The sequence below is a fragment of the Rutilus rutilus genome, assembly GCF_951802725.1.
Source record: "Rutilus rutilus genome assembly, chromosome: 9".
NCBI classification, from domain to species: Eukaryota; Metazoa; Chordata; class Actinopteri; order Cypriniformes; family Leuciscidae; genus Rutilus; species Rutilus rutilus.
In genome coordinates this window covers 9,895,289-9,909,640 of record NC_140223.1, presented here as the reverse complement: position 1 = coordinate 9,909,640, position 14,352 = coordinate 9,895,289, and the positions used below count along the sequence as shown (strand labels likewise).

Below are 14,352 nucleotides of genomic sequence, written 5' to 3'. Positions count from 1 at the left end.
ATGATATCTAGATTAAGATTAGGACATACAGGATTAAATTCAACACTTGCATTAATGGGAAAGCATGAAAATGGTATGTGTGATGAGTGTGATGTTTTAGAAACAGTAGAGCATGTATTTTTTAAATGTAAAAAATATGATGAGCAACGAAGTCGTTTATTTAATAATATAAAGGATAGACCAGTAAATGTCACGGATCTTTTGGGAAAGGGATTGAGGGATTCTCAGATATATGGGGATGTTTTAACATTTTTAAAGAATACAGGATTAGAGCATAGGATATAATGGGGATTGTGATGCTTCTGCTCACCTTGAAGGTTGAGGATCCCAGGGCGAAAGTTGGAGGAGCTGAACACGCAGCGCCAGCAGAAGGTGGGTGAGGCATTACATCCAAAATAAAAGGAGAGAAAAAGGGAAGGAATGTATATAAAATAAAATAAAAGGAATATACAGATGCATCACCCATGTAGGATGTACAGTAGGTGGCGGTAATACTCATAAGGAGTGAGCGGCCAGTAAGAAGAAGAAGAAGAAGAAGAAGAAGAAGATCACGGCGAAGTATTGCATTGCCACGGCCTGTAATCACTGAGCGGTTTCCCCTATTCTACTGATCTGTTTATTGACCTTGGATTGTTATCTCGTTTCTGCCTGTTTGCTGCCTGTCTCGACTTGGATTGCTCTTGGATTATCGTCTCTTGCTGCCTGCCCTGAACTTCTGCCTGTGACCTGACTACTCTCTGTGTTTGTTCTCTGATCACCCTGTTTTGCTGTTGCCTGACTCTTGCCTGTTTTGACGTTCCTTCATTAAAATCTGCAAATGGATCCTACTGAGTCTTCCAATTCATAACACGAGGAATATAGATGGAGGAGAGGAGGAGTTGGATCAGGAAAAGGAAGAAGAGGAGGAATAATGTGTGCATCTGTTTTTCCCCACATGTGGAACCCATGAAAGCTTATTTCTGCCATGAATAGAAAAGTAATTAGATAATTGTGACTATCTCACAATTCTAAGTTTTTACTTCTCAATTGAAATAAACTCGCAACTGCAAGAAAAATAAACCTGACTTGTGTGGTAAAAAGTCACAATTACCTTTTTATTCTGTGGCCAACCCTGTATCACATGAAATACGTTCTGAGGAAACTATTTTGCAAATCGCAATTACGTTACATGCCAACATATAAGCAGTGCTATTACGTTGGTCCTTAACCTAATATAGCCAATCTATTGCAGTGCTATTACGTTTGTCCTGAACATAATACATCCAAAGCAGGTTTCTTTTCACACGTAGCAGCTCATTTTGTTTTAATTATTTACTCCCTTTTTTCTCATTGGGCTACAAAATATTATCTATGCCAGGGCGAGTCAAATGGCGGCACCCAGATAATTTTTATCTGGCCCTCCAACTGGTTTTTGATGTTTAAAACCCCTCGCAATCTGATATCAAAGTCCCCGCAAAGGTTTAGCGCGTTCAGCGGTGAGTTTAACAACGCACGTGATCATTCAGCGGTGAGTTTAACAACGCACGGCAGTTCGTGATATGGTCACGTAATTTAATCTATTGATTCGTGCCACGGACACGTTTATTTCGTTATTTTCGTAATACCAGCACGTTTTTTAAACTATTGTATTTTCAATGGGAAGCGTCTTGATAACAGCACGATTCTTTCTGCCTGTCGGCTGCAGCAGAGAAGCTGTTTAATCAACATTTTTTTCACGAGATCTTATGTATTTTTTTAATGTTATTATTTCGGTCTTATTGCCAGGGAAGCTGGTTTGCTTTGCTGTTTATTGATATTTTTAAAATTATATTTTATCAGTAGGAAATCGCGCTGAAGAAATCTCGTTCCGAACACATCGCGATATTTGGCATCAGTTCACGTGTGTCAGATGTTGGTAAGTAAATACCTAAATACGCTGTCCTAATAATGTGTGATATCATGTCTTTTCTGTTTGTCGATATTAATCTGCCATTATATCTGCCATCTCAGACTTTGCGTTTCATTGCTTTCTAATTCAAAACAGGGTGATTAACACTGCCTGTCACGTGACGTGCTATAGGCTTAGATATTCATATCAGATTAAAAATAGTACAATTAGTTCCAAAGTTGTATTTGTAGTAGAAGCACAGTAAAAACAACACTTACCATGCTTTTACCACAGTAACATTAGTTTTACTGTGATAAGTGTAGTAAAAAGACAGTAATCACAAAACTTACCATGCTTTTACCACACTATTTGTAGTTTTAATGTGGTACTTATTGTAAATGCACAGTAACCACAACACTTACCATGCTTTTACCACAGTAACCATAGTTTTACTGTGATAGGTGTGGTAAAAGGACAGTAATCACAAAACTTACCATGCTTTTACCACACTATTTGTAGTTTTAATGTGGTACTTATTGTAAATGCACAGTAACCACAACACTTACCATGCTTTTACCACAGTAACCATAGTTTTACTGTGATAGGTGTGGTAAAAGGACAGTAACCACAAAACTTACCATGCTTTAAACCTCAGTAACCTTAGTTTTACTGTGATTGGTTTAGTAAGGACAGTAATCACAAAACTTACCATGCTTTTTACCTCAGTATTGATAGTTTTAAAGTGATATTTGTTGTAAATGCATATTAACCACAACACTTGCCCTGCTTGTAAGGCTTTATAATGTAACATCCAATATTTGTAAGGTAAATCAGTACTTTTCCCTTTAAATAATCCTATATATTATACATAATGATATTTTCTTTTCTCTTTTTACAGCTGAAAAGACCAAAAGGGCCTTTCGGACTCAGTCGTTCCATTATTGTTGGAGGAGAAGTAAACGGAGGAGACGGACAGCTGCAAAGGCAAATATTCACAATGGTATGTATGTGTTGGGTTTTAACCCTAAATCAAACATTTTATCAAGCATTTGTTGTTTCTTAAAACTTTTCTCACAAAACCCATAGCCCAATCAGTACAAACATAGTCTGAAAGTCGTAATAATTCACAAGATTTAACAAGTTGTCAAATTCGTACGATACTCGTACATATTTGTATACTCGTACACAATCCTGCAGCTTTTACTCCTAGTGCTGTCATTGGCTACTGCCTCAATTCCTGTACATATTTATCGCGATATTTGTAAATCAGTTGCGCCACTTCTTGGAAAGTTGTCGGATGTCACACACACTGTCAGAAAGTTTATATTAATTGCAAATTGGACCCTGTCTGTTTATGTTCCAGTAATACATGATGTCTCTCCACACCTCATAACCTACCTCTGTTTGCAAGAGTGGAAAAGCTTATCTGACTTGTCACATGACATAAGATACTCGATTATTATGTCATAATCAGAGCAGTTACACTGCTGATAACTGTCCCGTTTGTATGTAAATCTTTTTCATGATTATTGCTTGCTATTAAAGACATACTTTTATTCATAGAAATGCCCACATATCAGTGAACTTGTTACATAAAAATGCTTTTAACATTTAATTATGCAACACTCTTTACAGAAAACATATCCTACAGTTATAAACTCACAACGTCATCATCAAGTCCTGTGCTGGGCACATTGGGCAACAACTGTCCTCCAACGTATTCGATCCGTGGCCAGGTTCTTCACATCTTCCCATGGGACACTGACATTCTTCAGGTCTTCGTGAAACATCTGTCTCCATGTCTTCCTTGGTCTTCCCTGTCTCCTGCATCCTCCTGGTGGTGTCCACTTCATCACTGTGTTTGGGTGTTGTTGTTTGGGCATGCGTAGGATGTGTCCAGCGAGGTGCACCCTTTGCTCTGTCACAGTTTCTGAAAGTCTTCATGTGAAGTCCCATTCCTCCTCAGGATCTCTTTGATATATGCAGAACCAATATTGAAAATAGTGATTTATCTTTTTCCATATTGTTAAAGCATTTTGTTTTCTCTTTTCAGCTTCATAAACTGTACTTGATTTCTGCCTAATGCCTTTATCAAAAAAGTGTCAGTGTTCATCAGGTGTTTTGCTAAAGGACATATTCATTGCATAGTTACAATAAAAGTGACCAATAATCACAAGGATATAGAATGAAAGTTGAGAATGTAAAATGTTGTGCTTATGTTTTTGCCTATTTGTTCTTTAAAGCGAAGAAACAAATGTATGTTCACATAACAAACTTGAATCTCATCTCTTGGTTTGTAAATATATTCAACTTCATCATAGCAATTTTTTTACGTTAATGTAGTATGTGTCACTATAATAGATTGCTCCTGTATCTGGATATTTTTAATAAACTGATTTTTATACTGTTGTGCAGTACATTTGTCTTTAAACAGTTTGACATTAAATATTGGAATAAGCTTTCAAAATGGTGTCCGTTCATTGTGCTTTTGTTACATTTATTTGAATATTATTGATATACCTTTAATATACTATACATACACTGTAAATGTTAGAAGCACTTTAGTACATGTAATTATATTTAATTAAAATACTGCAAACCTACCCCTGCTGTAGGCCATTGCTTAGAAAAAAGTTTCTCTTTCAAATGTATTTATTCATCAGTCTAATCAAATAAGCAAATTTGTGTCATTGATCATGTGACCTCGTTTTTGGATGGTAACCACACAAAGGAGTCTTTTGTTTTTAAATATGAGTTTTATAATTTAATTAGAAGGAATGCATGTTTAACAGCCTAAATATAAAATATTTAAGGTATCTATCCCCGCAGCCAGAACCAGAAGAGATCTGTCATCGTTTACCATAAATGGGCATGTAAGTGTAACGCATCTGTTCAGCTGGGTTGTTATTGGCTGTGACTTTATCGCAGAACTCGCTGTGATTGGACAATCGTTTAACCCATATAAAACGGCGCTTCATGTTACAAAGTATGTTTTGGTGTTATTATTACGTTAGTTATACATTAAGCTAACTATAAAGTGTCTCTATGTTGTGAGAAATTACTCCTTTACCGAGATCCTAACCCTAACCCTAAGCATGTCTGCACATTTCAATGAACTACAGCACAATGCTTCCTGCTCCACTGATAGAATGACAGAGATATGTGGGTAATGTAGTTTAAAACGTTTAGTAATAAAACAATAAATGTTAAATAAATAATATATTTAATGGACAACTGGATATCTAAATTTGTTCATTGTGCAAACCTTTATGACATATATGAGGGACAGGCTGAAATTTGATATTTTTACTGTGAGCACTTTAAAAATAACCTTTATGCCAGCTTTCCATATATGTCTGAAAACTGTGGCCAACATTATTTATTAAACATAGTATAAGCAGTTGTCCAGACAATTTTCTCTTTGATACACTAACCAGACTTTGAGTTACAGCCATTTGAAATGTGCATTTGTTTGCTCTTCTGGGGGCCATTGCTGGGCCCTGGGGGTGGAAGGACAGTATAATCTACACAGATCTACACATACTATTACTATTACACAAGGATAATGCACCATTCAGTAAAACAACAAAAAACAGTGCCAACATTTCCTTTTCACCCCCTCTGATTGCTGCTTATATTCCTGACATCAGTGATATATAGAGTATACTATATAGAGTATACTAGAATGATCAACATGGATCATCTTCAATTAAGCTTTAAGTATTTATAGCAAGATAGCCCACTGCAGCCTCTTGCTATTCACATAGCTTCCTTTTATTTCACTGGAAACTGGCATACATGCAAGTATGTGCAACTTTTGTTGCATTGTTGTCCCAAATATCATTAACCAGATCTAAATTTTTATGTCCCAAGTAAAAGAATCATGGTAATTAATTATATTTAGTTATTTATAAGTTATTAATTATATGTAGTTATTTTTAAAGAAACAAGAAATTAAAAATTCTCAAAAGAAAATTTCTATTTACTGTACCAAACACCACTTTCAAAACACAATAGTCACCATACTTTATTAAACAACACTTTATTGGAGAAGAAAGCATAAAGTTGATAAAGTAGCATAAAGACAAATGAGATTCAAGATAAATAAAAATGTGTCTTCAAAAACACGTTAACATCATATGAATCCATTCACAGCTGCTGAAGCCACAAAACGAGTGCCAGATAATCATATTCAGTCACATATGATACAGAAAACAGATTTGATATTGTGTTGGAAAATAATGATTCATTATCACAGCTAAACTGGTTTCTTGCTCTTCCCTGTACGTCTCGATCGTGTTAGTGTTCTTCTTCCTCGTCTAAACAGTTTGTTCAGTTGAAGAACAGAAGATGTGATCACTGATGTGGAGTAGCTTTTTCTCAACCAGAGGAAGAAGTCTCAACATCCCATTGTCAGGCGTTCTCCAGTCCTGGTCTGAAAGGAAAACAAAAGACAGAAACCATTAAAATAAAGTTGTTTAATGGACAGTCGGGTCAGCTTATGTTCTGCGTTATTTAAAGCAGTGATGGTTTACTCTGGCCCTCAGCGTCCACTGTCCTGCACATTTAGCTCCGACCTCAAACCCTCCTGCCTATTGTCTAGAAGTAAACCTGAAGACTTTGGTTAAAATTTTCAGATGTGCTCGATTAAGGTTGGAGGTTAACTCTTAACTAACCTCAAAAAGTAGAATGCAAAGGGCCAGAGTTGCCTGTTCCTTACATAAATTTACAAAGCAGCAGTCAGCACATTATATAATATACACACATTGAAGTATTATATATATATATATATATATATATATATATATATATATAAATAATATTGCAGCACAAAATAAGCTAAGTACTGAACAAAAACAGTTTTACCCATATCAACAGCAACATATTTTAAAAGATTTTTAAGAAAGGCATGGTCTCTTTTGAGCCTTTGCCAGTGATGCTTGATTTCTTTCCAGACAACATACTCTTCTGTCAATTGTTTCAAGAGCTTCACTTGGTCAAAAACCAAGTGATAACCTGTACAATGTAAAATTGTCAACATCAAATTATGTACTACATATTACAGCATTGTTTCAATACAAGACATACCAATGGACTCGCGCACTTTTCTGTCTTCTTTGGGCACCAGATGTTCCTTCCTCACCCGAAACAAAGGACTTATTCGATTAGCTTGCGTTGATATAAGGACTGGTCTTCCTTCTCTGCTGTAAAACAAGATAGTCTCGACTTACTCTATGTGCAATTACTATTGTTCTTGATACACAAATTAAGACAGTTTTAAATAAGTTAATTTACCATATGATTCAGGAGAGAACATTTGATGAGTAAAAACTGATTGCAATATTCTAGAAACTTCACCTGTGAAGGGCTGATCACAGCAAGATTCGCTGCGACTCACTAGTAGCTCTTGTAATGGTTGGCTCTTAAAAGAGCTGTTGAGTTTGATATTGGTAGAGCTTTAAAAAAAAGGACTAAGTAATCCTGCAAAACAGAAAGGAAGGTAATTTTAATACATTACTTGCAAATAGTCAGTTTATAACTGTAGGATATGTTTTCTGTAAAGAGTGTTGCATAATTAATTGTTAAAAGCATTTTTATGTAATAAGTTCACTGATATGTGGGCATTTCTATGAATAAAAGTATGTCTTTAATAGCAAGCAATAATCATGAAAAAGATTTACATGCAAACGGGACAGTTATCAGCAGTGTAACTGCTCTGATTATGACATAATAATCGAGTATCTTATGTCATGTGACAAGTCAGATAAGCTTTTCCACTCTTGCAAACAGAGGTTGGTTATGAGGTGTGGAGAGACATCATGTATTACTGGAACATAAACAGACAGGGTCCAATTTGCAATTAATATAAACTTTCTGACAGTGTGTGTGACATCCGACAACTTTCCAAGAAGTGGCGCAACTGATTTACAAATATCGCGATAAATATGTACAGGAATTGAGGCAGTAGCCAATGACAGCACTAGGAGTAAAAGCTGCAGGATTGTGTACGAGTATACAAATATGTACGAGTATCGTACGAATTTGACAACTTGTTAAATCTTGTGAATTATTAAGACTTTCAGACTATGTTTGTACTGATTGGGCTATGGGTTTTGTGAGAAGAGTTTTAAGAAACAACAAATGCTTGATAAAATGTTTGATTTAGGGTTAAAACCAACACATACATACCATTGCGAATATTTGCCTTTGCAGCTGTCCGTCTCCTCCGTTTACTTCTCCTCCAACAATAATGGAACGACTGAGTCCGAAAGGCCCTTTTGGTCTTTTCAGCTGAAAAAAGAGAAAAGAAAATATCATTATGTATAATATATAGGATTATTTAAAGTCCGCGTGAACCGGAAGTTGCAAACGACTTTTCTCCAGTGCTGTGACGTATTTCCCAGTGAAAAGGAATATTGAACAGAGGGCAGGGTTTTACTCTAGTGCTCCTCCTCTCCATCTCTAGCTCATTACAGACTAACGATTTGAGGGGAGTGGTTAAGCGTTTCCCAAACCAAGCCGTCAAGCATACGTCATCAGGGAAGGTCCTCCAATGCAGAGGGGAGGGGCATTTTCAGATTTTGATTAAAGATTACGAAGCCAAAAAAATTTTTTCCGTGTTTTAACTTGCACGGATTAATTGTTCACCACAAGACTAGTAATATGCGCTAACAAAGTAAATAGGGTCCATTTTGATTTCAGTTGGACTTTAAAGGGAAAAGTACTGATTTACCTTACAAATATTGGATGTTACATTATAAAGCCTTACAAGCAGGGCAAGTGTTGTGGTTAATATGCATTTACAACAAATATCACTTTAAAACTATCAATACTGAGGTAAAAGCATGGTAAGTTTTGTGATTACTGTCCTTACTAAACCAATCACAGTAAAACTAAGGTTACTGAGGTTTAAAGCATGCATGGTAAGTTTTGTGGTTACTGTCCTTTTACCACACCTATCACAGTAAAACTATGGTTACTGTGGTAAAAGCATGGTAAGTTTTGTGGTTACTGTGCATTTACAATAAGTACCACATTAAAACTACAAATAGTGTGGTAAAAGCATGGTAAGTTTTGTGATTACTGTCTTTTTACTACACTTATCACAGTAAAACTAATGTTACTGTGGTAAAAGCATGGTAAGTGTTGTTTTTACTGTGCTTCTACTACAAATACAACTTTGGAACTAATTGTACTATTTTTAATCTGATATGAATATCTAAGCCTATAGCACGTCACGTGACAGGCAGTGTTAATCACCCTGTTTTGAATTAGAAAGCAATGAAGCAAAGTCTCCGTGGAGATGGCAGATATAATGGCAGATTAATATCGACAAACAGAAAAGACATGATATCACACATTATTAGGACAGCGTATTTAGGTATTTACTTACCAACATCTGACACACGTGAACTGATGCCAAATATCGCGATGTGTTCGGAACGAGACTTCTTCAGCGCGATTTCCTACTGATAAAATATAATTTTAAAAATATCAATAAACAGCAAAGCAATCCAGCTTCCCTGGCAATAAGACCGAAATAATAACATTAAAAAAAATACATAAAAATACATAAGATCTCGTGAAAAAAATGTTGATTAAACAGCTTCTCTGCTGCAGCCGACAGGCAGAAAGAATCGTGCTGTTATCACGAAAGACGCTTCCCATTGAAAATACAATAGTTTAAAAAACGTGCTGGTATTACGAAAATAACGAAATAAACGTGTCCGTGGCACGAATCAATAGATTAAATTACGTGACCATATCACGAACTGCCGTGCGTTGTTAAACTCACCGCTGAATGATCACGTGCGTTGTTAAACTCACCGCTGAACGCGCTAAACCTTTGCGGGGACTTTGATATCAGATTGCGAGGGGTTTTAAACATCAAAAACCAGTTGGAGGGCCAGATAAAAATTATCTGGGTGCCGCCATTTGACTCGCCCTGGCATAGATAATATTTTGTAGCCCAATGAGAAAAAAGGGAGTAAATAATTAAAACAAAATGAGCTGCTACGTGTGAAAAGAAACCTGCTTTGGATGTATTATGTTCAGGACAAACGTAATAGCACTGCAATAGATTGGCTATATTAGGTTAAGGACCAACGTAATAGCACTGCTTATATGTTGGCATGTAACGTAATTGCGATTTGCAAAATAGTTTCCTCAGAACGTATTTCATGTGATACAGGGTTGTCTGTGGCGTAAACAAGCTTCCATAGTAACAAAAGGCCATGTTTGTTGGATTTTTTTGGCATATTCATGTTGCTATAATAAAGCTTTTACTACAGCATTTCCAGTACCACTGTTCCACATATATAAAGAATAAGCAATCTGCATAGGGCACCAACTATATCGTCCCACCCTCCATCGGGCACCATCAACACCATTCACCCACCCCTGGAAAGCAATTTCAACCGAGGAGGCAATTGAAGTTCTGCATAGGGGACATATTTGACCAGTGGATGCCCTGAGAAATTCTGTTCCTTATTTTCTGTACATTCTATAAAGTAATGATTCACTTTCTGAATTCACTTTTAGATATTGCCAATAATGCACACATTCAACACTATGTAGAATGTCAAAGTAAAAGTGTTGTTGAAATATGTGTAGAAAAAGGCTTTTAGCATTTTTAAATGTGGAGTTTGTAGTTATTTAACAAAATATGGTTTTGGGCAGAACGTTACAGCCTAAAGGAACATGGTGGTGGGAAAAATATGGGATGGGAGTAAAAAATATTTTTCAAAGCTTTTGTGTTCCCCCGAGAAACTTTTGCATTCTCTCGCAAAACCTGTTGTGAGTTCGGACAAAGACTTCCTGGTCCCGTTCTATGTGATCCCATGTTTCAAACTTTAGTTAGTGTGTAATGTTGTTGTTAGAGTATAAATAATATCTGTAAAATTATAAAGCTCAAAGTTCAGTGCCAAGCGAGATATTTTATTTAACAGAAGTTGACTACAAAAAACGGCTGGATTGGACTACACCCCTCTACATCCTGCTTTAATGATGTCACTAGAACCGTAACCTCCGCCCACAGGAACACAGGCGTATTGATGGCGAAATGTCAACAGACGTGGTTGATGTTTATCTATAATCGGATACCGCAAAAGTTTAATTCGAAGTTGTTAGTTTGCTCTGTCCATTTCACCACGGACTGTTTTTCTAACCTGGAATAATATCAAGCAGACTTCTCTCAGCGTTTCATACTGACGAAGGGGACTATTTCAACTATATTCCAGCAAGCGGTAAGTACAAGTAGTGATTTAATATGGAAGTAGCGATCACTCTTCTCATCGTTCGTTTCTCTTAGTAGGATGAAAATAATCTTACTTAAACTGTGATTAATATATACAGAAAGCGATCAAAGAACAATCCCTTTCCAATCGCCCAAGCTATCAATCACACAGCGCGAGTTTATCTGGACACTTGCCAAAACTCGTTATGAAATCAATGACGCTGTTACACTGCACAACGAAGCTCTTACTGTATTTATATGCCTCATGTTTGCATTGGTGAAATCATTAGTGAGAGTGCAGAAACTGCGTTGCAATGATAAGATCTTTCACGCGATCAACACTGTCATCTGCTCAGTGCTCATCACTGCAAACTTTTATGTGATGGGAATAGATCTAAATACTTAAAAAACTTCTCACGATTCGTTAATCCAGATAGCTGTAATAGTAAAAACGTATAATAGCTGTAATAGTAAAAGTTTTCCAGATAGTTCCACATGTAATGCCAGATATTTCATATGCAAGCATGTCAGCCAATCACAGCAGAGGGCGTTTACACTGAAGTCTCACAGCAGACACGCCCCTTCAAACAGAGTGTTCAAACCAGGGAATGAAATCAGGCTAGGAAATATGCCTTTTATTTCTAAATTATAACAATTTTTGATCTAAAAAACATACTAACATTATAAGGGCACCCCTGGAAACATTATAAAATAATAAAAATAATCCATGGAATGGGACCTTTAATGTCCCGCTGGCAGTGTTTCAGACAGCTCCGCACATTAAGGTATAACTTAACTGAAGGTATACCATTTCTAGGTGTGTTCCCCGAACTATACCTTAGGAAGCTGCTTAAGATATACCTTCTTACGTGCGACGTTACCCGGGGCTGTCCGTGGCGATGGTGCTGAATTTGTTGATATCGATGGCTCGAGAATCAATTATTCTCTCGTGCAGGGGCTGTTTATGTGAGAAAGCGGTGTTCTTTATAAAATAAGCACTTCAGAAATAGTTTAAATTGCATTTATTAGGACTCATGGGATATTTAAAAAAATAATCCAAACTATACTAGCCTAGCCTTGCCTACATATTTTAAAATTGTAGGCTATCATATATTGCTGCCATAATAACCATTTTAATTCTTATTAATTTTTAATTCTTTCTTCTCTTTCCCATTTTTGTTCGCTGAGGTGGAACTGCGATGAAATATTGTTCTTGTAAATACTTTCCAGCATTTCAGTAAATAAAAGTGTACGTCACGTACGGTGCTCGGCAGTGATCAAAAAGGATTTAAACAGTGGATTTTGAATCTCTTTTTGTAAACTCGGAGATGTGGATTCAGACGGCAATTAAATTACCACATGACCTGTTTGTCAAAAAGCAGTAGGTATAATTTGGCCAGGGATTTTTACGAGGGTTGGGTGAGAAAAAACACTGATATTATGGATTCGGACGGCATCCGACTTACATGTTTAAAATACTGTACGAGCCCATGAGAAACAATATTAGCGTCCGAATAGGACTTAACTGACAGCCAATGCTTTCACTGGCCTTTAAAAGCGCTCTTTAATTAAAATAAATTTATAAAATTGTATTAAAATTAAAATTAAAATTCTAACAATCATTGTAATGACAATTTGATTCTTTGCATGAAAACACTTGAATTAGCCTAACTGAATACTGTCTGGGTGTATTAAAACTTCAGAATTATATTCGTATAGCCCTGCAACAGTGATAAGGTAAAGCTAAGAGTGGTCCAGACCAACCTTACGAAAGTATGACTTACAGAAGGTATACTTAACTAAGAACGTTTCGGGAAACACGTATTAACGATAAGGTACAGCTTAAGGTGTAACTTAAGAACGACGTAGCGTTAAGAAGTTTTGGGGAAACCCAGCCCAGTGCATAATTCATCGGCCCAGAGACTCTCGATACTCTGGAACCTAATTTACAAAGTATGAGAAGTGTGAAACATAAAATGACCCTAAGTGAACGTGTGAACATGTAAAAACCCTGTACATGGGCAACTCATAACACCAGAGGTTGAGTGTGACTGAATATGTGCAGAATATCTCATCCTGTCAGAACTGATAAAACAAAAAAAAACTGCCAGATCATTCAGAAGTTTCAAAACAGAACACAGTTATTACAAATGCTGTTTGATCAAGACCCACAGCAAAATTCTAAATAATTATTTCATCATTTCATAGTTAGAGTTCACCTCGAGTTTTTGTAGAATAAAATAAACTCAGCCTAAAAGTGCTGAGGTGAAACTGTCTCCCAGCTAGTGCTGTTAGAGGCTAGGCCTATAAGAATTGTCATGTTTTTTTGTCATGTATGATTATTATTATTTTATTTTTTTTACAATTGCTAACAAGCATTTACCAATACTTAAAGAACTTTTTCTAAACTCTTAACACAGCAACACTACGGAGCCCCAAAAGGGACATGGTGGTGGAAAAAATATGGGATGGGTGGAAAAAATGCCTACAAGACAACCATTGGGTCTGAACCAATATACCTAAACTCGCTAGTTCAGACTTATGCGCCCTCCAGAAGCTTGCGTTCGGCAAGTGAACGACGCCTCGTGGTGCCATCCCAAAGAGGCACGAAATCACTCACAGACATTTTCCTGGACTGTTCCCTGCTGGTGGAATGACCTGCCTATCTCAATTCATGCCTAAAGACACATATTTTTCTTCAGCACCTGACCAATTAATACTAGCACTTACCTTTTATTTTCTATTCTATACTAACCTATTCTATTTGTTTTGTTTTTCTGAAGAAAAAAAAAACTTGCTGTGAACTGTACTAGACTAACTGAGATTACAGCACTTGTGTACTGTTGCCCTCTTGTTGGTCTGATTGCTTCTATTTTTCTCCTCATTTGTAAGTCGCTTTGGATAAAAGCGTCTGCTAAATGATTAAATGTAATCGTAAGTGTCATGACTTAGAGCACATGAATTTCGTTTGAAGAAGATGTGATTAAATATGTGCGCATACACAGTGTTGGTTCATGTTTAGAGCACAAAAAAAAAAAAAAACTGCAGAAACCGCTCTCATGTTGTTTGAATTCTCTGCTGTAATGTGATCTCATAATACAATGCAGTGATTGGGTTAAAAGAGTTCATTCTCATGAATAAATGCAGTTAAGTGCTCAGAACCGGCTGATGTAGAATCGTGCCTGCAGTCAATCACACACTCCGAAGGCACGCTTATACCTCACATTCCGTCACGTTGCTTCGACTTTGC

General features: G+C 36.5%; 2 long non-coding RNA genes across 3 annotated transcripts; one reads left to right on the top strand and one right to left on the bottom strand.

Moving 5' to 3' along the window:
- Positions 1-525: 525 nt before the first annotated feature.
- On the top strand, positions 526-4,330 carry LOC311296848. Of its 2 annotated transcripts, none has more exons than XR_014628717.1 (4): positions 526-912; positions 1,819-1,894; positions 2,766-2,867; positions 3,503-4,330. It is a non-coding gene; the product is annotated as an uncharacterized lncRNA (long non-coding RNA). The 2 variants fall into 2 exon arrangements; XR_014628718.1 differs by having other exon boundaries at positions 529-976.
- Positions 4,331-5,901: 1,571 nt separating this feature from the next.
- On the bottom strand, positions 5,902-10,044 carry LOC311297181. Its single transcript, XR_014628773.1, has 5 exons — positions 9,261-10,044; positions 8,057-8,158; positions 7,226-7,348; positions 6,956-7,071; positions 5,902-6,302 (listed from the first exon to the last, which is right to left on the bottom strand). It is a non-coding gene; the product is annotated as an uncharacterized lncRNA (long non-coding RNA).
- Positions 10,045-14,352: the final 4,308 nt, after the last annotated feature.